The sequence below is a fragment of the Parasteatoda tepidariorum genome, chromosome 1, assembly GCF_043381705.1.
Source record: "Parasteatoda tepidariorum isolate YZ-2023 chromosome 1, CAS_Ptep_4.0, whole genome shotgun sequence".
Taxonomy (NCBI): Eukaryota; Metazoa; Arthropoda; class Arachnida; order Araneae; family Theridiidae; genus Parasteatoda; species Parasteatoda tepidariorum.
Window position 1 is genome coordinate 24,950,243 of NC_092204.1, and position 27,011 is coordinate 24,977,253.

Genomic DNA, 27,011 nt, shown 5'->3' on the forward strand with positions numbered 1-27,011 from the left:
TTTTTTTTCTCTTTTCAGATTTTTTTTAGTCATTCTGTTTCGAGGACGAAACCCGTCAAAATGGCCGAGAATGTAATAAGCGAGACAACAACCTCTATGTTATCCCGCCAGATGTCGCTCGTCTGAACGAAAGGCATAGAACTTTCTTGATGTAAATGAAGAGAGTCAGTTGGAATTGTCTGTCCGAGTAGTTTCTAAGTGAAACGGATAATCTTAGTGATTAAGACTCTAAAAGACATATATATATATATATATATGTATATAACAGTAAATTTATTACTTTACTCTAGAAAGACGAGTCAAGGATATCATACACGTGATTCAAATGGCGTAAGTAATTTAATGAGAGTTTCCAATTAATACATATTTTTAAATATTTTATCAATTTGAATACCACAAAATCTGTCTTCAATGTGAGTCTCAATATGGAGTCTTAAAAAATATGCAAACTCAATAATGACAACAATCCGGTTTTTCTTCTTGAATGAAGACGTTTTGCTGCGTATCTATTACTTTCGTTCATTTTTGACCGACATATTAAGAATATTTATTATCTATGATGATTTTAGAACATCTTTCACTATATATATTCCATGAACCGCTTAGATTCAGAGGTTAGAGCACTTACCTTCCAATGAGGTGACTCGTGTTTGAAACCCAGAGATGACTGGTCGAGACAAATTCTGCGCTTTGCTCTTACCTACCACAATGCTGACATAAAATGTCCTCAGTGGGAGACGAATCATTTGTTTTCATCAACTTACAGTATGGCTATCATTGAGAGGTCCGGCTATTCGGGGTTTTCTACTCCACGTAACACAAATGCTAGTAAGTTCCGTCAAAAACTCCTCCAAAGAGAAAAGTTTTCCCCGATAGTTCCAGGAATTTTTTTGTCTAATGAATTAGGATAAAAAAATCGCAGGAATACGAAATTGAATATGGGTAGTCTTAAACTCAAACTCTTGTCAGCTGTTATTAAAAAATATATATTTTTCATTAATATATATTTCCAAAAATAATATATTTTCGCAAAAAAACATATATTTTCCGAAAATTTTCCATGAAGTGTTTGATGTAATAAAAAGAAAACATATCTATTGTTGCACAACTTAATCTGTTTTCTAAATAAATTCATAATTCAAACTGGGGGATGAAATGAGGATCATGAATTTTATTTTTATTTTTAGTATTTTTTAAATCAATCATAAATAAAAATCGATTCTGTATTCTTTTCAATATGTCACTCCTTTTTCAAATTATTGTCATTTTAAATAACTTATACCCTATTATAGCGACATCAATGTACCAAAAGACAAATTCGATACTTTTGCAAAAAACCAAAATTTGGAATAAAGAAATATGTTGGTTAAATTAAAATTTTGAACGCCCTGCACTAGGGAATGAATTAACAATTAAGGGCTTAATTTGATTCATAAAAGTTCTCGAACTTTTTTTTGCTTGTTTCTTATCAAATACGTATTTTTTTAAGATGTTTGATAGTTTTCAGCCTTTTTCGAAATTACTTTGAAACAATTGAAATAATTAGGTAAACATGAAATCTCATTGTGGGCATACAAAAATTTAATAAAAAAATAACTTCGTAAGATAGTTTTTTAAATAGATCACACGAGGATGATCAAATCAGATCACGATATGTAGGAACGACATGTTATGTTGACGAATGGTTCGCCAAACTCCTATTGCTTGCTTGAACCGGAAAAATTATAATTACCTATGACTTTTGCAATTTACAGTTTTAACTGAATTAATATTGAAATAGTGAAAATGGAAGAAAAAAAAAACGCTTTTCTTAGAAATTTTCCGAAACATATTTATCTATCTATATTTCTTTAAGAAACACAGACCACAGTTATGGTGCCATTTGTGGTAATAAAATGCAACATATTGTTAAAGTTAAAATGGAAATTAAGAAGTGTGCACTTGATAATTTCCGTTCCTGCTTATAAATATAAAAACCATTAAACAGTAGTTATTTTGCAAAATGTTACGTGTTTGAAACAATTTTGGACTTACCAAGGAATATTAAAATCAATTTTGCGCATCTTGGATAAACTAATATTGTGCGTACTATAAGATTTGTTTTCTTTTAAAGACCGAAGTAATGAATTACAAGTAACTGTCGCTGATTTCCTTTGTAAAATGTACGTGAAAATGCAACAAAAAAAATGGTACGAATTTATTTGAAGTTTGGACAATATTTCTTCCGGCGAAGACTTACTGCGATAAAACAAGTTTCATTAAAAAAAACGAAAGAAGTATCTAAAAGAAGCAAACCAGGTGATCATGGTGGCCATGCTACTTGCCAATGATTTTTCATGCATGTACCTTTAAACCTGCTTCATTTGCAGCTAAAGAGTCAGGTCAATGTTCTTTTCTATTCTAACTGTACGTCTGGTTTGTCATTTTATAAAATACTCGTTCTTTTGAAGCATGGCGCCTATATATACGAGTTTAGGAAATATCCGTTTTAAGTATTTTTATTTTCTAAACTGTTATGCACATATTAGAATACACAATTTAAAACTATAGAGGAAGCATGGAAAATAATAAAGATTAATGAAAACTGAAGAATAAAAGTTATAAAAATAAAATATTTTTAAAAGAATATATATATATATATGCGTGTGTGTGTTAAATTAACCATTCTTCTCTCTTATAGATATGGATAACTCTGATTGTGCGTTATGAAACAAGAATCAAGGTATTATTTAATATTACAGTTATTTGCAGCAAGCAAAAAAAATCTGATCTGATTTACAACCCAACATTTTCGCAACAAGCTCCAGGAATATGGAAAATGGTACCATTGTTCTGACTATATTGAGAGAGAATATTTAAAACAGAAATACGGCAATAAATTACAGAAATTTCAAATTCATACTAACAAAAATATTGAATTTTATTGTCTATTATGACAGAACAAGTAAACTATTTGTTTTTGTCCAAAAAAAAATTATACTATGATGTTACTGCTCATAATACAGCCGAACTAATCTTGATATTTTTATGGTTCAATTGAAATCTTTAAATATGTTTCACTGTTTTTCTTAAAAAAAATAAATTTCTGCCACAGTAAACAGCCAAGCTTCAGTATACTTCGATATTAAATTTTAGATTTGAGACCTATAAAATAATACATTTCTATTTATCAAAGATACGTAGAGTCAAACTTCAATCAGAAATTTCAAAAAATTTAAAAGCAGCACTTTGCATTTATTAAGGTTAAAAACTCATCGCTGTCCACACCCTTAGCTTTCCGTTTCACGGCCATATATAATTTTTTAGCCATTATTCATTTGATATTATAAATCAAAACTAGCTATTTCACCATGTCCGGAAGTACTGAACACTGGCTGATTTTAAACGTCTAAATATTTTATTTAATTTATTTAAAACTCTCCACCTGAATAAAAAGCACATTTTGCATCATAAAAAACTGCAAAACTGAAAAACCACCAAAACTACAGCACCAAATGGTACAGTCTTTATTCTTGGTATCATAGAAGAGTATCTTAAGTAAAAATAAAATTGATAATGATACGGAATTTAAAAACTGTTTAAAAACTGAAACTTAGTTAAACTTGGTGATCTGAAGTTAAAAGAATTCTATCCAAGTTGCTCTGAAGTTAAAATAAGCTGGGAACTAATACTACTAAAGTTATAAAAAGTGTAAAAACAGAAACTCAATAGGAAATTAGGAATAAGCTAAAAGAATGTAGTTAAAGATATAAAAACAGGAATATTATTTCTACACTGAAAATTAAAATAGAGTCAAAAGATCAAAAGTTTCAGAATATAGTAAGATTTACCATGTTTCTGTATTTAGGGGAACACCAAATTCTCGGCAGGTTTGACCGAAGTGCTTTGTTAATGAATTTTTGTAAAATTAAGCATAAAATATAGTTTCGTAAAATATGAAAAAAATTGGTAAATGCAGTAAAATTTGATAATTTTATGATACTGATACTGAAATTAAATTGTGGCCTAATTTATTCGGTTAATTGTTGAAATTAAGCTACTTAATTTATGCAAATTAAAAATACTGATAGTTAATATTGCTAAATACTGCTAAATCCAATCACTAAAAGACAAAAAATATTTTTGTATGTTAAATAATTTTTAATACATTATTGAGTGTATGATTGAAATCATTTTTTAAAGATTGGAAGCATGCTAACTAAAAATACCTGATTGTTAATATTGCTAAATGTAATCGAAAAGCAATGAATGTTTTTGTGAGTAAAATATTTCTTTAAACTAATGTCATCCTTCTATTTTTTTCAGATATGAAAACAATAAATGAAGTCGATAAGAAGATGTTCCACAAATTGTATAATTATACTAAACTTTAATAATTTGCTAATAAATTGAATTTTGATCTTTAGTTTGGTATTGTAGCATATTGATACTTTTAGTTATGGTTTATGTTTGTTTATTGCACCAATTATTATCATCTAAGTGATAAAATAATATTTCATTATTTTTACTTGAAGCATTGATTCTTTAAAAGTTAATCACGATATAAAGTAAGTATTGTGAAGGGTTTTTAAATTGTTTTCATTAGTAAATTCTTGGTTGTTTAATTATTATTATTTTCTATTTGATTTTTTTCCTTGCAATTTTTACATAATAAATGATAGCACAATCTGTAAGCACATGAAGCATATTCGTGTATTTACACAAAAATATGCATTTTAATCTTTTTTTCACTCTTCGCTGACATATATATTTTTATTTATATATGTAAACACATTTAATTTCTTTCCGTAATGAATGGAACATTGTAAGTTGTTTAATATTTAAATAAAATGAAAAAAAGAAGATATATTATAGAAAAAGAAGATTGAAGAAGGAAAAATGTCAAAATGGTAATAAACATTAAAAAAATCATCCATTGTTTATTCTTTAAAATTACCTTTAGAGACCAATTTAAATGAGTTTTATCTATTAACATGAAGTTTTTATCTATTAAGAGATACAAACATGTTTAATCCGTAGTTCTGCTTTTCCGTATGCGATGACACTATACGATTAACACTATACGATAAGTTGACAAATATTTTAGATAAGTACTAATTATTTAAATAAAAAAAAGTAGTGATCAACATTTGGAAAATTTTATTGTCTTCAATTAATAACTTTTATTACATATTTGAAAGTATAAAACATGTTAATTCCATGTTTAAAAATAAAAGTCTCGTGAAAATAAAATCCTAAATTGTTGAATAGTTAAATTGTTATTATTTCTTTTTCTATTTTCATCTCCTTTGTGAGGCAGAGAACTGTCAATGAACTTTCCCAATGAAGCCATATGAAACACAATATTTTTAAATTAACTATTAAATTTACTATAAATAACAATCTCTACTTCTATGTGATTGAAAATTGCGTGAAGAAGCATATTAGTTTTAATACTTCTGTTGCATTATGTTAATGCACAGCAACAAAATTCCGTGATAATGGATAAAAATCAAATAATTGTTGCCAGCTTTATTTCTGTGGAGATGATCAAAAAATTAAATATTATTCTTTTTCATTCAATTATTAAATTGTGTTCAAACATTTCCAGCATTAATGTATACATAGCTGAATGTATGTATGTACAAATAGAACTAAAATATGTATGTACAAATAGAAACTAAACGGAAAATCCGGAAAATTTTTGTTTTTCAATCCTCAGCTTGTAATCTCTTTTGAAAATAAGTCTTAAATAATTTATTACGAATATATTAAAATTTAGAAACATTTATAAAAAAGCATAGAATGCTTGATTTAACAAAAATTATAAATTTTTCTGACCTTGTAACAAAATTTACGCCCCGACAGGTGTCATATTCATAGAATCAATATTTTTTAAATTATATTTAGAATGGTGTAGACACAATTTAGGTTGTTTTGTTACATTTATATGAAAATTTATGCATGATTTGTTTTATCATTTTAGTTATACTTATATTGTTTTGTGTATGACTATTATATTATTTTCTTACAAATATATGCACCTAAAAAATACAATATTGTGTTGGCTGGAAGTCTGAGAGATCCTAGAATTGTAAACACAAATATTACAATAAAATGATCAACAGGTTTTCAATTATTTCATTATAAATATCATTCACATTTTAATATTTATTTTTCACTTTTAATACTTAATACTTATTAAAAAAGAATACGTACATCTAATTTACTAGTATTTATGTTTTCTGGCAAACTTTCTGCTAATAAAGTATCCCCTGTTTTACATCAAATGGTTTTATTTTAAATTTCATAATTAAACATTTTAAATTAAAATGCTGGAAAACAATATTGGATATTAAATAAAAAATATTTATCAAATTATTAAGCTTCCATTATTTCATTAATGGGAAAAGTTTCGTGAATTTTTGATATATTTTAATTAATTTGTAAAATAAATAAACTAATTCTAATCATTACTGAATATCTTAAACGAATAAAAATTCATCAATACTTACGAGATATTTCTGAAATTAAAAAACTGCACCGTTTATGCTTGAAGTAAAAGCATCGATAAAAAAGCACTTGAAGATAGAAATAATTGCATTTTTTGATAACATTTCAAGATCATTTTTTACGATAAGTATCTAAAATTTTTTATTATTATTATTCAGCCTATATCGTAACTTTTATGACTAAATATGTCCTTATTTTATTGTTGAAATTCCGACTTTTTTACAAATTAAATGTTTCATCTAATTGAGTATCATTTTATTGACAGTACAAAACATAAATGCTCCTTTCATAACGTATGTGTGCGTGGTTTATAACAAATTAATGTTAAAGTAATCAATCGTCGCAAGAACAGTTTGCTATTGATCAATATTTATCTTATTTAGAACTGAAAAAATATATATTTATTTAAAAAAATCAGTTTGATATCTATGATATAAATATAAGAGAGATCAAATCGAATTTAGCTCTGTTCCTTTTGATTTCAAACTTTCTTATTGACTTCAATTCCCAACTTCAAGATGAACTCACGAATTGCTACCTTCTTGTTCTTTATTTTTGCTGCATTAGCTATTTCAGGTAATAATTATACATTTATTAATATATCAATTATTTTTTGAGTTTTTCACATAAATATATATGTGATATTTTTAATGCATGTTATTTGAATCAAACTTGAATTTAAATGGAAAAATTTGAAATCGAATCCAAAGAGCCTAGTTTATTTAAATAATTCATTTTTTTTGCATAAAATGCCAACAGAAGTTGTGAGGTTTCAAAAAAACAAACTTAATTATAAGAAGTGCTAAACCAGATATTTGTGAATTGTATTTCTATTTTAATATAAAATATATTTACTATTGCGTATTTCAAACTGCTGAATTTTTTGATAAAACTTAAGCGGAACCGAAGTTCTAGTTGCTTTTAGTTACTTTTTATTATCCATTTTCACAATTGAAATCTTCAATTTTTATGATAGCATTTTGCTATCATAAGGATTTTGAAATTTTTCTAAATTTAAATAAAAATCAAAAAAAATTTTTTTAATACTTTTGCTATATAGTTATAAGAATCTTTTGATATAACTGGGGAATGTTTATTTAAATTTATTCTGCGAAATATTTTTTTCTTGTATCTTTGAAATCTTTTTGATGTTAATTTCCTTGTATACTCAAAACGACTGTTTAATGTCTGTTGGCCCAGAAAATTAAACAAGAAAATTTTAGCAAGAATTGAATCAGGAAAAATAAATATTACTGTATTATCATTTACAGAAATTAAAAAATGAATGAGAAAATTTCCTCAGTTCATAATCATTCTATTCGTCATTCACTAAACTATTAAATAGGAGACCTTTTCGTCAGTATATTTGTTTAAATTCGACGATAAAACTGAATTTAGACATGTTAGTTACAGGAAAAAGTAAAGTTAATTTATTGTTGAATTGGTATAAACCACTGTTGTAAAAATCTTGAAGAGCGTTAAGTGGGTGTATATTCAAGGACATATTCGAGTTATGAAGTTTTATGAATAGTTAAGTCAAAAGTATAAGTTTTGAATAAGGAAGACTTAACTAATTAATAAAAACATCTCTTTTATAGCTACGTTTGCTAACGGTATGTAACACTTTTGAGTTCATTTTGCTTTTTTCGTTATTTTTCATTTCATTGAATCATATTTTATTCTAGTATATAAAAAAATATTTTATTCTGAATAAATATTTCACGAATAAATATTTTTTTCGCAAGAGAAGACAAACTCTCTGTAACTTTTAACTTTAATTTGTGTTTATTTTTGGAATCTAAAATCGAAACTGTCTTTAAAGATATATTTGGATTTAAATTAGTTATTTTATTCAGTTGATTATAGATATGATTTAAATCAGTGCAATTTGGAAAATTAATCTGTTATGTTCCGTGTTGTTTATGGGTTTTGCATTTTTCATTTCACATATTGAAATTTTTTATCTCATGTCAGTTTAAAAACAGTTATAATATTTATTAAACAAATATAATAATTTACTTTGATGTTTTTTTTAAAAAATATAGTTGAATAATATAGGATTTAAAAAGTAATTTAAGTTAATTATTAATTTACTAACAAAACATCCTTTAACTAACGAACTGGTTATTAAAATACTATTAAATAATTTAAGATAAGCGAGTTAGGAAGTTTAGGCACTAATTTAGACATGTTTGTTTCATATTTAGATAACTTCCTTGCAAAATTTATATTTAATTCTGTGTTTGTCTTAATGTTAAGATTATATCATGATAATGTATAATTATATCTTAACTCAAGTAAAGCGAGGGGAAAAATCTTACTTAAGAGCATTTGAACTTTCATAAAATGTTCTCAATACGAAACTTTTACTCAAAAAAATATAATATTTCCAAAGTTAAACGAATTTAAAAAAAAATATTTTAGCAATCAAGAGTTAGTTTTTATATTAGTAACCACTCTTAACTAGATAATATTTGATTTAAATTGCTCTTTTTTTTCAGTTCAAGTGTATTCCAACATAGATGACGCTGATTTGGACTCTGAAACTAGTATGTAATAAAATAACTTTAATCACGTATGAAAAAATTACAGATTAATAAAATGCACATCTGTAGTCGTTTTAACTATTTACATGGAGTCTTCATTGAGATAGATAAAACTAAGGAAGTTATTATTAACTATACTTTAGTAAATATTCTTTCATCTTAGGAATGGAAGGTATTTTTAAGGGACTTTATTATGTAACTCTAAGTTTACACAATTCTCCAATCAGTTTTCCTGTGTGTATTGATAATACGAAAAAACTTCCTATATGTTTCGATTGAATACGCGGAAACTCCCTATATGTTTCGATTGAATACTTCGATTGAATACGCGAAAACTCCAAATATGTTTCGATTGAATACTTCTATCCATGCATTTTGACATTTTGTTAAGGTAGACTTAAGTTTGCATGATCCACATAAAGTTAGTTTTTTTAATCTAGAAACTTCGCTATGTTATTATCTTTTTTTTTATCGAATGTTCTCATCCGCCTATAGGAATGTTTTATTATGTATGTCTGAATTCAAGCAAACCATCTTTAAATTCTCCTCTTCGCATCGAAATAATGTGAAAATATCAATTGTTTTCATTATGGAATATTCTCGTCAATTTAAATTGATCATTGTTAATAAATTTAAGTCTAACGAAATTGCCTTGAGTTTGTAGCTTTATATGGAAACTTCGTGAAATTATTATTATTTTCTTATTTGAATAGTTTTGATTCCGAAAAATATTTTTTTTATGTTAACCTAAGTTCACCCTTTCTACCTCGAATCTTCAGATCCAGTTACATGAAAATTTTCTGAAATATTTAACAAATAAATTTTCGCCTGAAAAAATCTCACCCTGGCTTTAAGGCGAGGGAGTTTCAATTCAATTTTAATGGTGCTGAGTTCAGATTTATATTATTAGTTTATTAATTAAATGCTAAATACAAAAATTAATAAATAGAAAAAAGGAATAAAAATCATCGTTAATCTTATTTTGATTTTTTCAAAATTTTCGAAAGTTAAACTTTTTTTATTTATTTCCTATTTAAAACACAAGCTTCCAAAAGTTTATTATAAAATTTACTTATTTTATCACATCATTACCTATTTTTAACTAAAATCATTTGCTGTCTACTAATGTTTGTTATCAACTATATATATCAGTAACTTTATTACTTTACTCTAGAAAAACGAGTCAAAGCTATCATAGCCCAGATGATGCAAAATCAGTAAGTAATTTAATAAGAGTTTCTAGTTAATAATCAGTTTTGATCGAGTAATCATTTTGTTTAATTCCTCAAAATCCAATGTGCGTCTCATTAATGAGTCTTAAAAAATTTGCAAACTCAATAATGACAACAATCCGTTTTTTTCCTTGAATGAATATTTGTTGTCAGCGTATCTATTTTTTTCTTTCGTTTTTTGCAGACATATTAAGAGTATTAATTAATTATGATGATTTAAGAACATCCTTCATAATACATATTCCATGAGCCGTTTTGACTCAAAGAATAGAGCACTTGCCATCCAATGAAGTGACTTGGGTTCAAAACCTAGCGATGGCTGGTCAACACGAATTCACACCAACCTCAATGCTGATATAAAATATCCTTAGTGGTAGACGAATCACGGGAAAGGATCAACTTGCTGTGAGGCTATCCTTGAGAGATCCGGCTATTCGTGGTTGACCACTCCACGCAACGCAAATGCGAGTTAGTTCCATCAAAACCTCCAGAGAGGCAAATTTCTCCCAATAGTTCCATTAGCTCCTTTGTCTACTGGATTGGGGTAAAAATCACAAGAATACGAAGTTGAATATGAGTAGTCATAAACTCAAAATCGTGCAAACTGTTCAACGGCAGTTATGAAAAATATGAAGTGAATATATATATTTCCCATGAGATTTTTTTTCCATAAAGAAGTGTTTGACGGTATAAAAATAAAACCTACCTATTGATACCAAACTTAAACTATCTTCCAAATCCATAATTCTCACTATGAGGATAGGAATTGTATTTTTAGTTTTTTTTTTACCCACTCATGGTTCTGCACGTAAAAAGCCGTACTTTAACCTGCAGTCTTCTTCGCATAGCAAAACCGGTTATTTCATGTTAGGTAGAGAAAGAGTGTATTGGGAAGAAGCGTTTTACCAAATTTGACCATTAGCAAAACCGCCAAACTAACTGTTAAGGTAAACAAACTATACGAATCATTTTTTCCATACGTCACGCATTTATCAAACTATTGACATTTTAAATAACTTATACCCTATTACAGCGACATCGCCAAAGGCAAATAAATGCGGAACTTCTTGTGAAGAACCTAAATTTTAAATAAAAATATAGGTTAAATTTAAGATTTTGAACTCCACACACTAGGGGATGAATTAACGATTAAGAGTTTTAATTGATTCATAAGAGTGTTCTCCCTTAACTTCTTCTTTTTTTTTTTGCTTGTTTGAGATCCAATGTGTATTTCTTAAGACATTTGAGAGCCTCCAGCTTCTTTGGGAATTACTTTGAAGCAATTAAAATAATTTTGTAAACATGAAATCTCATTGCGTGCATACAAAAATTTAATAAAAAAATATCACCATAAGATCATTTTTTTAAATAGATAACACGGTGATAATCAAATCAGATTACGATAGGTACGAACGATTGTATTGTTGACGAATGGTTCGACAAACGCTTTTTCATTTTTCTTCTTGCTTACTTCAACCGGAAAAATTTAAAATTATCGCTGACTATTGTTATTTATGGTTTTAACTGAATTAATATTTAAATTGAGAAAATTGAAAAAAAAAACACATTTTTCTTTGCAATTTTCCAAAACAGATGTATTAATCTATATTCCATTAAGAAACACAGAAAACAGTCATGGTACCATTTATGTTAATAAAATGCAAAAAAATTTTTAAAGTTGAAACAAAAATAAAGAAGTGTGTATTTGATGATTTCCGTCCCACTTTATAAATCCCCCCTTTTAAACAGTAATAATTTAATAATATGTTACGTGTTTAAAATAATTTTAGACTTACCAAAGAATATTAAAATCAATTCTACGCATCTTGGATAATAAATTCAAATCGTGCGTAATTATAAGATTTGTTTTTTAAGGACTGAAGTAATAAATTACAGGTAACTGCAACTGATTTCCTTTGTAAAATGTATGACAAAATGTTTAAAAAAAAAGAAACTAATTGTTAAGATTTCATTAGAAGTTTGGGCAATATTTCTTCCGGCGAAGACTTCCTACGACTTACATCTTAAAATTAGAGAAAGAAAAATCTAAAAGAGACAAACCTGGTGTTCATGGTGACCAAGATATTTGCCTAGGATTTTCATGCATATACCTTTCAACCGGCTTCATTGGGTGTTAACGAATGAGGCCAATGTTTTTTGCTATTCCATCTCAATGTCTGATCTGTTATTTTATTAAAATCCCGTTATTTTAAAGCAAGCTATATATATATATANCAATTCCCTTATATATATATATATATTAACCATTCTTCTTCCTTATAGATATGGTGCTTAACTCTGATGGTGTGTTTTGAAACAAGAATCGAGGTATTATTCAGTTTTATAGTTTGTAGTAGAAAACAAAAACAAATCAGATCTGACTTACAAATTAAAATTTTGCCGCAAGCTCCAATAAATTGAAAAATGGTAGCATTGTACTGAATATATTGTGAGAGTATATTTAAAACAGATATACGGCAGTGAATTACAGAAATCTCAAATATGATCAAGAGAATTGAAACAAAACTTTTGCATTCAAAAATAGGAAGAACTAGTAACCTATTTTTTTTGTTACAAAAAAATAATATTATTATGTTACTGGTCATAATACTGACTGATTAAACTTGATATATCATGGGTCAATTGAAATCTTTAAATATGTTTTATTGTCTTTTAAAAAACAAGTAATTACTGCCATAGTATGGAGCCAAGTTTCATTATACTTCGATACTAATTTTTAGTATGTATAATAATCACTAAATATAATAAATACATAAATATAATAATTATATGATAATAACTAAATATGTGGCAAAAAGAACCATAATTTTTTGAACCAGAATATGCAGTAAACCGTTATTATATGAATGGAAATATTGCCAAATCAATGGTTTAAATACCATATATTTTAGATTTATTGCTACAATTATGTTTTTTTTTAACAGAAGTGCCATTATCATATAGTACGGTAATTTCCACTGATTTTTTTTACATGTACAATAAGTTATTTTAGATTATTGTGTAATAGGATTAAAGTCCTTTTTTTAAAATTTTTTAAAGATTTGTAGCATTTATTTTTCTTAAAAACCTACGAAAATTGCGTCATTTAAATTATGTTGTTGTTGCTAATTCCCATCTGGTCTGACAGAGTCAGACCAGATCAATAAATCCGTTGACATTTGGAAAGTCCGAAGCTTAAAGGGGAGAGGAATGAATGTCGTTCCAGACAAGCCCTAAACAGTTCAAGATGTGCTCAGGTGATGCCTGGTTTTGTTGGCATTTAGAGCAAAGAAGAAAGATCTTTTGATTAGCAGAAAATGTGAGACTTTTCAGGTGTCCCTTGCCCAGTCGGGATAAGCAGGTGTTGGTCTGTCTGTCACCAGGAAGAGATGGAGTGAGTCCTGGTCTTTTTGCTTTATACCAGTAGTGAGTAGGTGGAAGCAGCCACTTTTGTTTGCTCTGGGCCTTTTGCCTTGCGAAAAATTCAAGGTATGTAAGCTCTGAGGTGAAGGGGACTGGTTAGTCTAGTCCCTTCCTTGCAAAAGTGTCAGTCAACTCGTTTCCGTGGATATCGACGTGGGACGGGATCCATTGAAAGTGGACCTCAAGCTGCTTTCAGTCTTCTACCTCACTGTGCTCCGGTCTTGGGACAACAGAAGTTGCATACCCCCCCCCTCCAATGAATCATTTAAATTATACTAACTATAAATACTGGCTGCTGTCTAATATTGCTAAATCTAATAACTTAAAAACAAAGAATATCTTGGTGTGTTAAGTAATTTTTTTTTTAAACTAATGTCATCCTTTTCCTTTTTTCAGATATGAAAGCAATAAATGAAGTCTTTAAGAAGATGTACCACAAATTGTATTGTTATACTAACCTTAAATAATTGACGAATAAATTGAATTTTGCTATGTTGTTTGGTATAGTAGCATATCGTTATTTTTAGTTATGGATTACCTTTGTTTATTGTACCAATTGTTATCTTCTAAGTGCTCTAAAATACTATTTCATCATTTTTACTTGAAGCATCGATTCTTCAAAAGTTGATCACGATATGAAATAAGTATTGTGAAGGGTTTTAAAATTGTTTTGATTAGTAAAAATACTTGGTTGTTGATTTATTATTATTTTCTATTTGATTTTTTTCCTTGAAATTTTTACATAGTAAATGATACCATACAATCAGTAAACACATGAAGCATATTCATGTATTTACACAAAAATATGTATTTTAACCAATTTTTCACTCTTTAATGACATATATATTTTTATTTATTTATGTATACACATTTCTTTTTCTTCCGTAATAAATGGAACAGTGTAAGTTGTTTGACATTTAAACTAAAATGAAAAAAGGAAGATATATTTGAAGGAAAATAGTTAAAAATCATAATAAACATTTAAAAAATCACTCATTGTTTATTCTCTAAAATTAGCTTTAGAGATTAATTTAAAAAATGCAAACATGAAGTCTACATTTGAAGCACATAAGGTTTATATCTATTAATAGATGCAAATATGTTTAATCTGGATTTATGCTTTTCCTGTCATTGCTTATAATGTTTCTTTTTAACACTATACGATAAGTTGACAAAGATTTTTTTGATAAAAACAAATTATTTAATTGAAAAAATTGGTGATCAAAATTTACAAGACATTATCGGCCTCAATCAACAACTTTCAGTGCAGATTTGAAAGTATAAAACATGTTAATTCAATGGTTAAAAATGAAAGCCGCTTCCAAAGAATACAAATTTTCATATGGATATAATATTTTGATGGTTATTAATATATAATGATTAATTAAAATAATTATACTTGATATTTTGCAACTGGGCAACTTTAAAGAAAACATCTGCTTGAACCGACCTTTTTTATTAATTTATTTTTTATAAGTTTTGTCAGATATATATTATAAAGTTACTTTTAAATTTACAATAAAATTGTACTCAAACTTTCAACTGCAATTTACGTGCACTACAGCGGAGAAAGTCCTCCATTGGTCTGTTACAGTAATATTAAATAATGTATTTGAGTTTCTTGATGTCTTTTATACATATTCTTTAATCTTTTGCTTCGGCGTTCAACGGCAATTAATTTTTCGATTTTTAATTCGATAAAAAACTGTTATTTCTAATCATTTCCGCAAGATTGAATGATGACCCTTTAATAACTAGCTAAAAAGTCTAAGCATTGTTCGTGTTTGGATGCTCACCTGCAACTATTTGAAACCAACAACGAAATTTTAATGGGGAAAAAAGGACACTAACGGCATCCCCGCTTTCCTTGAGACCTACCATTTTCGAATTGCACTTTGGAAAGAATGCAATGGCAGCTAGTATTTTTTAGTTATTTCTGCGCCATTTGTGTACTGTAAATTCGCGATAGAAATACTTCAGATAAATACAAAAGATACAACAAATTAAAAAAAAAAAGATCGAGGTTACTTGCTTGCACTTTTGGAGACATATATATCATTACCTCAGTAATAAAATCTTTCTTATTGTAATTTTTTCTTACTTGAAAATACACATTTAACAGCAAAAAGCAAATAACTAAAATGGATTATACTGAATGGAAATAATTTGTTATCTGTTATGTTTCGTTTTCCATGTATAATTTCAGTAATTATCAAACCATTTTAAATATCAACATACGTATAAGCTTTCTTATTCAAATCTTCATCGCAATTTATGCTACGTTTTAAAATTTTGAATATATATTTTCAATGCGAATTCCTCACTTATGCTCTTTTCTCTGATGGTCCCTTGAGCAAGCAGCTATGTTAAAGTTCACTGTAATTCCCCATTTACAATTTTTCATCAAAAATTAAATAAGTATTCGATTCTGTACATAAAGTATAATTACAAAGAAAATCATATATTATAAATAATTGCTGTTTACTTAATATAAGCTTTAATAAAGATTGTATTGAAAAAGGTAGGCATGAAGTCTTCTTTTAAAACACATGTGGTTTATTTTTTTAAGAGCTACAAATATGTTTAATCTGGAGTACTGCGTTTCCTGTCCTTATTTATGAAGTTTTTTTTTAAAACATGAGGATGGTTTACTTGCCTCATTCCATTTTTTATTGTAGAAATGAATGAACGTGAATCAAACTTTATTATATTTTATTGAAACATTTATTTATTTCAAATGGCAGAGGTGAATTGACATGTTAAAAAGCAAAAACACAGGAACAAAACAAGAAAGTGAAAAGTCATTTCCTCAGGAGCGTTCTTGCTTCCCAATATCACTCGGTAGACGACGACCCGCGGAGGGCCCTGCAGCACAGGATGTGGCAGCCATCCAAAACAGCTTGGCTCTTGCACAGAGAACAATAGGGATCAGGTGCCAACCCTAAACGAAACAGGAGCGCGACTAGGTAGTCATGTCCGGTATATAGTCGAAACTGAGCCACCGCTTCGCGGCGCGGTCTGCCTGGAATGGTGTTCAGACGAAGATCTCTCCACACTTTAGTTTTTACCCTTTCTGACAATTGGTGATAGAAATCCCCATTGATTTTTGATCTAGCAATCCTTTTTAAGGTTGAAAAGGGGACTGGGCTACTAGAAGCCTGGAGAATTCTTGTGTCTCTTTTTGCCAAAACATCAGCCCTCTCATTTCCTGCAATATCACAGTGCCAGGGAATCCATTGTAGGGCTACAGTTTTGCCAAAATGGTGGAGTTTACGTATCGCATCCAGACATTTTAGAACGTCGCAAGTGGAGGGGCAATGCATAGATTCAATCGAGCAAATCACCGCCTTTGAGTCAGAAAGGATAATCACTTTTATTGAAACATAACAAGCAATATAACTGGACAGCCAGTCGCTGCCGTGAAGCAAAAGAGAGAGGTATTAGTAAAACGTTCTCCTTGAGAGTTGATGAACGAATGTCTCTTATTGGCTGGAGCATCGGCTGCTGATGACGTAAGATCATGAGATGACGTAAGCATACTACAGAGCTTCCCCCCAGTGACATAGTCACGATATCTATATTATTGAAAATTTTAGAATTGAATAGTATCAAAAAATAAAATATAAAAATACAAATTTTATAGTGACACTAAAATGAAAAACACATTTTTACAAATTATTCATATTATGTATTCAGTGACAAAATATTTAGGAAAATGAACACGACGACCAGATCTGGTAATGGCAGGTTTCTCTTCCTTTTTTTCCTTTTAATTTTTTCATTAAAGGTTATGTATTAATTTTCAATTTGTCTGAAATTTGGTAAGCTGGTTTAACTCGATCTATAGATACAGTTACTTTTTTACCATTAAAATCACTCACAAAGGTTTTATCGGAACGCTCCATTACCAAATGAGGTCCTGTGTAAGAAGGTGATAGTGGTGGACGGATTTTATCCACTCTTAAAATTATATGAGTACAAAATTGCACATTTGGATTTACATAAAATTTATTGTTTCCATGCATTGAGGTGGCAATTGGACTTGATTTTCTCATCATAGCCGTTAAGTTTGTGGCGTAGTCTTCAGTAATTGGTGCAGAAATAGAATCGATGTTTAAAAGATCTGAAGGTAGTCGTAATGAGGTGGCAGAAGCAAGCTGTGCACAGGTTGCATTAATATCAGCTTTTAATGTGGTACGAATGCCTTATAAGACTATGGGCAAAATTTCTGTCTATTTTTCATGCTCATGTGCTATTATTGAGCTTTTAAGTCGTCTGTGAAAATTTTCAATTATCTCGTTGCTATGCGGGTGATAAGAAGTAGAATGAATGCGATTACAGCCTAATAAGTTTGTGAGGTTTCGAAAAAGAGATGATTTGAAATTTCGGCCCTGATCGATCGTTATAGTAACGGGTGTACCAAACCTAGAGATCCAACCATACACAAGTGCCTTAGCGGTTGTCTCAGCGGTCATATCCGTTGTTGGAATTACCTATGGCCACCTCGTAAATCTGTCGATTATAGTTATACAATATTGTTTTCCTTCAGATATTGGAAGAGGCCCAATGAAATCTAGATGAATGTATGAAAATCGATCGTCCAGTAGCGAAAATGTTCTTAATGAAGTTTTAGTACGTTAAAAAAGTTTAGCTCGCTGACATTTTTCACAAGAACGAACCAAATTTTTGGTGTCTACTTTCATGTTAGGCCATACGAAACGTTTAGATATTAAATTAGTTGTTGAGTATATACCGGGATGAGAAAAATAATGCAAATTGTTTAAAATAATTTCTCTAAATGATTTAGGAACAAAAGATCTAGGATATTTAGTTGAAAAGTCACACATTAATTTTACATCTTCTAAAGGGAAATAGTGGTTTTCCAAGTTTAAAGGTGTTTTATTTGAATTTAATATATCTTTCAACTCAGAATCGTTGTTTTGTTCTTGCTCAAGGTTTTTAAAGTCTATAATTGGAGGTTTTGAAATTGTTTCGATTTCTATTTTGTGATAGAGTATCTGCAATTATATTAGATTTCCCATCAATATGCTTAATATCAGTTGTAAATTGTGAAATATAATCAAGGTGCTTCAATCGACGGGACGAACATTTATCCAATTTTTGTTTAAACTCGAAAATTAAAGGCTTTGATCCGTAAAAACAGTAAAATTTCTAGCCTGAAGCACATGGTGAAATTTTTTTATTGATGCATAGATTGCCAATAATTCGCGATCGTAAGTGGACCAATTTTTTTGACTTTTGTTTAATTTAGTTGAAACGAATGCTATTGGTCCCCATTTATCGTTGTTAAGTTGCATTAAAGAGCTACCGATTGCAACATCAGATGCATCGGTCCATAGACTAAGTTTACCAGCAGGTATTGGATATTTTAAAAGTGTTGCATCAGTAATGGCTTGTTTAGCACCCGAAAAAGATTTATTGGCATCATCTGTCCAAATTAATGGTATATCAGACTTTCGATGATTTCGTATGATTTATTCGATTTCTTTTAATTTTTTTGTCTTTCCAAAAATTTAGTTAAAGGCGAAAAAATATAAGCAGCATTAGGGATGAATCTTCTGTAAAAATTATAAAACCCTAAAAATCTACGTAATTGTGTAATAGTTTTAGGTTTAGGAAATTTTAAAATGACATTAACACGGTCAGTAAGAGGTACAAAACCTTGTTCTGAAATTTTAAATCCCAAAACATTTAAACTGTTTTGACCAAAAATACATTTAAAAGGACTTGTACTTAAACAATAATATTGTAATCTGTTAAAAAGAGATTTTAAATGCAATAAATGTTCTTCATGAGAATTAGAAGTTATTAATATATCATCTAAAAATGCATAAACACCATCTAATCCTCTAGTCACTTCGTCAATGAATCTATGAAAGGTACTCGAAGCATTGCGTAGACCAAACTGCATTCGTGTGCTTTCATATAGTCCGAAAGGAGTTATTATCTCGGTTTTATGTACATCTTCGGGGGCTACCGGGATTTGATGAAAGGCTCGAATTAAATCGACATGAGAAAATATTTTTGCTCCATGTAATTCAGAAGTAAAATCCATGATGTTTGGTACAGGATATTTATCCTTTACAGTTTGAGAGTTTAAAGCGCGATAATCACATACTGGACGCCAGACCAAACTATCTTTTTTAGGAACTAAATGTAAAGGTGATGAAAAATTGCTTTTTGAAGGGCGCATGTGACCTAAATCTATCATATGTTGAAATTCTGCCTTTGCTATTTTTAACCTATCAGGCGCTAGACGCTGAGGTTCAGCAAAAACGGGTGGACGGGAAGTTTCAATATGATGTACTACATTATGCTTAACAATTTGGTCAGAGCAAATAGGCTTCGTATTTTGAGGATATTCATTCTACAGTTTGGTATATTCATTTTCGCCATAAACAGTTTTAATAGAAACAATATCAGCATGTTTAAAAATATCATGAGAACTTAAATTCGTATTCATGTTATTTAAACAATGGTTTCTCATATCAGGTTTTAAATTAAAATATTAAGGAAAATCAGCTCCTAGAATTGAATTAGGAATGTCACATATATAAAAAAGGAAAAACAAAATTTTTTCTTAGACCTAAATCTAATGTTAATAATTTCTTACCACACACTTTAATTTTAGTATTATTTGCAGCATTAAAGTTTTGAATAGGAGTAAGTTTTTTTTCTCTTTTAGTAGCAGGAATGATGGAACAGTCACTTTCTGTAGCTACAAGAGACGAACTATTCGTTTTTCCATCACGAACAAATAGGCGACAATTGGTAGGAGGCAAGACGCATGCTGTTTCTACTCCTGCCTGTTGGCGTTTTCCTGGAAATTGCAAGGTTTAATGCACTTTCTAGCATCAGTTTTGCATTTTTTGATGATAATAGCAGATTTCAGAATTTCGGTTCGGTGATTGCGACACATTGCGGTCTCGATTGTTAAATTGTTTATAGTTACGATAGCTTGATCTGCTACGATTTCGCAACACAGCAACTTCCTTTCTCAGCGCCTAGATTTCGGCTATGAGTTCTGCATTATTACATTGGGAAGTAGGACAAATTGAGCTCACTTCCGATGGCACAACTTCGACAATGCGGTCTGCGACTTCAGCAGCTTTCGTTGGAGTTATAGATGGAATTGGAGCTAAAATTGACTGAATGTTCAGTGGTAGTTGAGTTAAAAATAATTCCAGTAGTAATGTATCAGATACTTGGTGTGATTCCGCTCTTCTCCGCTTTATTCGTAATAGTTCATTAGGTTTTAAGTCTCCGAGTTGCTCACCGGTGAGTAAGCGTCGAATTTCCTGAGATTTAGTTTCCCCACAGCGAGCATCTATTTCAGTCTTTAGTTTTAAGAAGGGATCAGTTGCATCAGGTGTGGTGATGACATCTCGAACTATGGCTGCTACTTCTGGTGGAAGATGCGATAGACAGTAGTTAAATTTGGTTTTGCTTTCCGTTATCGGTTTCGGTGTAGCAAGTTGAAATGTAGCTTCAACCATATGAAACCATAAGTGAGGGTGGGATATGTTAAAAACGGGAATTTTAATTGCCGAGGACTCAGCGTCAGTCATTTTTGTATCGATGTAATCCACAGGCACATTCTTTGAAGAAACGAAAGCGAAACTGAAACTTTTCGGTCGCTATTCCAAAACAAAAGGCTCTTCTTCAATATCCAGTTGAGAAGGTCACCATAAGGATGGTTTACTTGCCTTATTCCATTTTTTATTGTAGAAATAAATGAACGTGAATCAAACTTATTTGCATTTTATTGAAACATAACAAGTAATATAACTGGGCAGCCAGTCGCTGCCGTGAAGCAAGAGAGAGAGAGGTAATAGTAAAACGTTCTCCTCGAGAGTAGATGAACGAATGTCTCTTATTGGCTGGATCATCGGCGGCCGATGACATAAGATCATGACGGCTGTCGGAGCATACTACGATAAATAGACGATAATTTACGATAATTTGACGAATATTTTAGATAAACACTAATTTTTTTAATCGGAAAAATTAGTGTTCAAAATTTACAAGACTTTATTGGATTCAATAAATAACTTTTGGTATAGATTTAAAAGTTTGTAATTCCATGTTTAAAAATAAAAGTTGCTTGAAAATAGTAGCCTAAATTGTTGAATCGTTAAATTTTTGTTATTTCTTTTTCTATTTTCAGTTCCCTTGTGAGGCAATGAACTGTCAATGAACTTTCAGTGAACTTTCCTAACGAAGCCATATGAAACACAATATTTTGAATTTAAGTATTAAATTTATTATAAATAACAATCTCTACTACCCTGCGAGGGAAAATTGCGTAAAAGAACATATTAATTTTAATACTTCTGCTGCATTAAGTTAATGCGCAGCAAGAAAATTACAATGATAATTTATAAAAAACAAATAATTGTCGCATGCCTTATTTATGTAGAAGTAATTAAAAATATAAATATAAATTTTTTATTCCATTACTGAATTGCGCACAAACATTTCCAGCTTCAACATATAAATATGATGTAGCTAAATGTATGCATGTACAGTGAGCAAAAAGAAACTAAACGGAACACCCTGAATAATTTTGTTTTTTATTTCTCAGTTTGTTATTTCTTTTGAAAATAAGTCTTTCATATTTTATTATTAAATCATTAACATTTTCAACAATTTATAAAAAAGTATAGAATGTTTGTTTTGTTAAAAATTATAAAATGTGTTGACCTTGTACCGAATTTTACGTCGAGGCAGGGGTCATATTCATATAATAAATATTTTTTAAATTATGTTCAGAAAGGTGTTGACAATATTTATGTTATTTTGCTACATTTATTGGATAATTTATGCATGAATTGATTTCTCTCCTAAGTTATAAATATATTGTTTCGTGCATGACCATAGAATTTATTTTTTTATAAATATATGTAGCTAATAAATACAATATAGTGTTGGCTGGAACTCTAAGAGATTGCAAACACAAATATTACAATTAAGAATAAGGATCAATAGTCTTAAGCAATTTTCTTATAAATATCATTCTCATTTTAAAACTTAATTTTTACTTTTAATACTTAATAATTATTATAAAAAGAATATGTAGAACTAAATTATTAGTATCCAAGTTTTTTTCACAAACTTTCTTTACAGAACGGAGCACCTGTTTTATATCAAACGCATTCACTTTAGATTCCATAATTAAACATGTTATTTAAAATGTTAGAAAACAATATTGAATATTAAATAAAGAAATCTTTATCAAGTTATTAAATTTCCATTATTTGGAAAAAAGTTTCGTGTATTTTTGATTTTTTTTTTTGAGAATTTGGAAAATTATTGACTAATTTTCCAAATTCTCAAAAGATATTTTTGATCTGAGATATTTCTGAAATTAAAAAAAAACTACACCGTTTATGCTTTAAGATAAATCAACAAAGCATCGATAAAAAAGCACTTGAATGTAGAAATAATTGTATTTTTTATAACATTTCAAAATGGTTTTTTTACGATAAGTATCTAAAGTTTTTTTTCATTATTTTGTAGCCAATATAGTAATTTTTATGACAAAATATATCACTTTAATGTTGAAAATCCCAAAATTCTTACAAATTAAATGTTTCGTCTAATTGATTATCATTTTATTGACAGTACAAATCATAAATGCTCCTCTCATAACGTATGTGTACACGGTTTATATCAAATTAACCGGGAAGTAATCAATCTTCGCATGAACAGTTTATTATTGAACAATATTTATCTTAATTACAACTGAAAAAACTATATATTTACTTAGAAAATCTGATAGATATCTATGGTATAAAAATAAGAGAGATTAAATAAAATTTTGCACTGTCACGCTTGATTTCAAAGTTTCTTATTGACTTCAATTTACAACTTCAAGATGAACTCACGAATTGCTATCTTCTTGTTCTTCATTATTGCAGCGTTAGCTATTTCAGGTAATAATTATACATTTAATTACTATTTCAAATTATTTTAAGTTTATTACTTTCATTCATGCTGTTTGTATCAACTTTAAATTTAGGTGGAAATATTTGTAATTCAGTCCAATAAACCTATTTTTTTTTCAATAAATCAATTTTTCTAGCACAAATTACCTACAGATGTTAAGAGGTTTCGAAAAAAAAACTTAAATATAAGAAGTGTTAAACCATATATTTGAGAATTGTATTTCTATTTCCACATAAAATATATTTACTATTACGTATTTTGAGCTGCGGAGTTTCTGGTCAAAACTTAAACGGAACAAAAGTTCCATTTGCTTTCAATTACACTATTTGTCTCTATCCCTTTTTACAATTGAAGTCTTCAATTTTTATGACAACATTGCATGAAGATCTTGCATTTTTCTAAAATACATTGAAACTCAATTAAAGTTTCATACTCTTGCTATTTAGTTTCAGGAATCTTTTGATAGAATATGTGTATGTTTCCTAAAATCACGTCTACGACATAATTCTTTCCAGTATCCTTGAGATATTTTATATGTTATTTCATTTGTTTACGCAAAATGTCTGTTTAATGTATGTTGGCAGGGAAAATTAATCAAGAAATTTTTTGAAGGAACAGAATGAGGCAAACAAAAATTATTACTATTCTATATATTACCAGAAATTAAAAAATAAATGGGAAAATTTCCTCAGTTCATAATCATTCTATTCATCTTTCACCAAAATATTAAATAGAAGCACTTGTCGTCAGTGTATTTGTTTAATTTCATAGATAGTACTGAATTTAGATATGTTAGTAACAGGAAAAAGGTGAGTTACTTAATTTATTGCTGAACTGTGAGTAAAGCACTGTTGTTAAACTTTTGAAAAATGTTGTTTGGATGCACATTTAAGAATATATTCGAGTTTTGAATTTAGCGTTAGTAAATCAAAATTATAAAAATTTCCTTATATTTAAAGTTTTAATAATTATTTTAAAGTTTTAATAAATAGTTAAGTTAAAAGTATAAGTTTAAATAAAGTAGGCATTGCTAATTAATGAAACCTTCTTTCTTTATAGCTACGTTTGGTGATGGTATGTAAAACATTTGAGTTCATATTGCTTTTTTCGTTATTTTTATTTCATTAAATCATGTTTTCTTCTAGTATATGCAAATATATTTTATTCGGAATAAATATTTCACTAATAAACATATTATTTGAAAGAAAAGACAAAATTTCAGTTATTTTAAATTCAATTAGTGTTATATTTTGGTAAATTGAAATCAAAAATCTCTTTAAAGACATATTTTTATTTAAATTAGTTATTTTATTTGGTAGATTTTAATTATGATTTTTATAAGCGAAATTTTAAAAATTAATCTGTAATGTCTCTTGCAGCTTATGGGTTTTTCAATTTTAAATTCACATATTGTATTTTTTACCTCATGTCAATTTTAAAAAATACATAATATTTCATTAAGAAAAATATTAATTTACTTTAATGATTTTCTTTTAAAAAAATTGAGTTGAATATTATAGGATTTAAAAAGTAACTTAAATCAATTACTAATCTATTAAAAAAAACATCTTTTAACTAAGGAACTGTTAATTAAAATACTATTAAAAAGTTTAAGATCAGAGATAAATATCGTTAAAAAGTTTGCAGACTAATTAAAACATTTTAGTTTCATATTGAGACGCCTTCCTTGCAAAATTTATATTTAATTCAGCATCTGTCTAAACGTTAAGCATTTATAATCATAATACATGAATATTTCTTAACATCGCACCTATCTGCCTATACAGGCATAAGAGAGAGCGAGAGAGAGAGAGAGAGACAGACAGACTGAGAGAGAGAAAGAGAGAGAGAGACAGACAAACAGAGAGAAAGAGAGAGAGAGAGTGATCTTAACATAAGTTAAGCAGGGGAAAAAAGCCTTACTTAAGAGCATTTGAACTTTCTTGAATTGTTTTAATATAAAACATTTACTTAAAAAAATTTAATATTTCCTCAGTTAAGTTAATTCAAAAAAAAATTATTTTAGCACGCAAGAGTTAAATATTATATTACTAAACACTCTTAACTAATTAATATTTGATTTAAATTGCTCTTTTTTTTATTTTAAGTGGAAGACCAGTTAAAACAAGCTGGTTTGAACTCTGAAATGGGTATGTAATAAAATAACTTTAATTACATATGAAAAAATTACACATTAGTAAAACGCACATCTATCGTTGTTTTAACTATTTACATGGAAACTTATTCGTTATATTTAAAACTATGGAAATCATTATTAACTATGCTCTCTAATAAATATTTTTATCCATCTCTGGAATGGAAGGTAGTTTAAGGGACTTAATTCTGTAAATCTAAGTTTACCTTTACATAATAATCTTATGAAAAGGTAAACTTAGCTTAACCTTTATATTTAAAACTAGAGAAATTCTTAATAAAATTTTTTCTTATAAATATTTTTATCTATCTTAGAAATGGAAGGTATTTTTAATGGCCTTTATTATGTGAATCCAAATTTACGCAATCCTTCAGTCAGTTTAACTTTGTGAATTGGAAACTCACTATTTTTTTGATTGAATACTTCTATATATGTATTTTGATATTTTGTTAGAATGTAAACTTAAGCTTACATTATAAGCCTTGAGTTAGGTTTTTTAACTAGAAATTTCGCAATATTATTAATATTTTCACTATCGAATGTTCTCATCCGGAGGAAAGTTTTTTTATGTAAGTCAGAGTTCAAGGAAACTATCTTTAAATTCTCCTCTTTGCATCGAAATAATGTATAAATAACAATGATTTTCAATATGGAATATTCCAGTCCATTTAAATTTATCATTTTTAGAAAATTTAAGTCTAACGAAATTGCCTTGAGTTTGTATCTTTACATGAAAACTTCGAAAAATTATTATTATTTTCGTATTTGAATACTTTTTATCCCGAAAAATTTCTTTTAATGTTAACCTAAGTTCAAACTTTCAACCTCGAGTATTCGGATCAAATTATATTAAAAACTTGCGAAATATTTAACACATAAATTTTCACCTGAAAAATCTGAACCTTTCTAATATGGTTTAAACGTAAGGGAGATAGAAATTTTAGATTCAAATTTAATGGTTCTGTGTTCAGATTTACATAATTAGTTTCATAAATAAATGCTAATAAACTGTTCAACAAACGAATGAGAATTATTATTATTCTTAATTTTGCTTTTTTTTAACATTTTCGGATCGTTTACTTTTTTTTTCCTTTCTTATTTAATATTCAAGCTTCCAATAGATAATTCTAAAACTTTCTTCCCTTATTGTAACCTTACTTTTTTTTTCAACAGAAAATATTATATATATATATA

General features: G+C 28.4%; 2 long non-coding RNA genes across 3 annotated transcripts in view; both read left to right on the forward strand.

Moving 5' to 3' along the window:
• LOC107446807 (uncharacterized) overlaps positions 1-14,190 on the forward strand; it is a 23,547-nt gene extending 9,357 nt beyond the window's left edge. The window contains exons 4-11 of one of the 2 annotated variants that reach the window (XR_011636169.1): positions 291-330; positions 2,681-2,722; positions 4,306-7,068; positions 8,091-8,105; positions 8,994-9,041; positions 10,213-10,255; positions 12,554-12,598; positions 13,216-14,190. This is a non-coding gene — a long non-coding RNA (uncharacterized lncRNA). The remainder of the gene's footprint in view (positions 1-290; positions 331-2,680; positions 2,723-4,305; positions 7,069-8,090; positions 8,106-8,993; positions 9,042-10,212; positions 10,256-12,553; positions 12,599-13,215) is intronic. The other variant, XR_006226852.2, reaches the window with a different exon arrangement.
• Positions 14,191-23,506: 9,316 nt separating this feature from the next.
• The window catches only part of LOC107446804 (uncharacterized), a 7,907-nt gene continuing 4,402 nt past the window's right edge, over positions 23,507-27,011 (forward strand). The window contains exons 1-3 of the long non-coding RNA XR_006226851.2: positions 23,507-23,649; positions 24,722-24,736; positions 25,771-25,812. This is a non-coding gene — a long non-coding RNA (uncharacterized lncRNA). The remainder of the gene's footprint in view (positions 23,650-24,721; positions 24,737-25,770; positions 25,813-27,011) is intronic.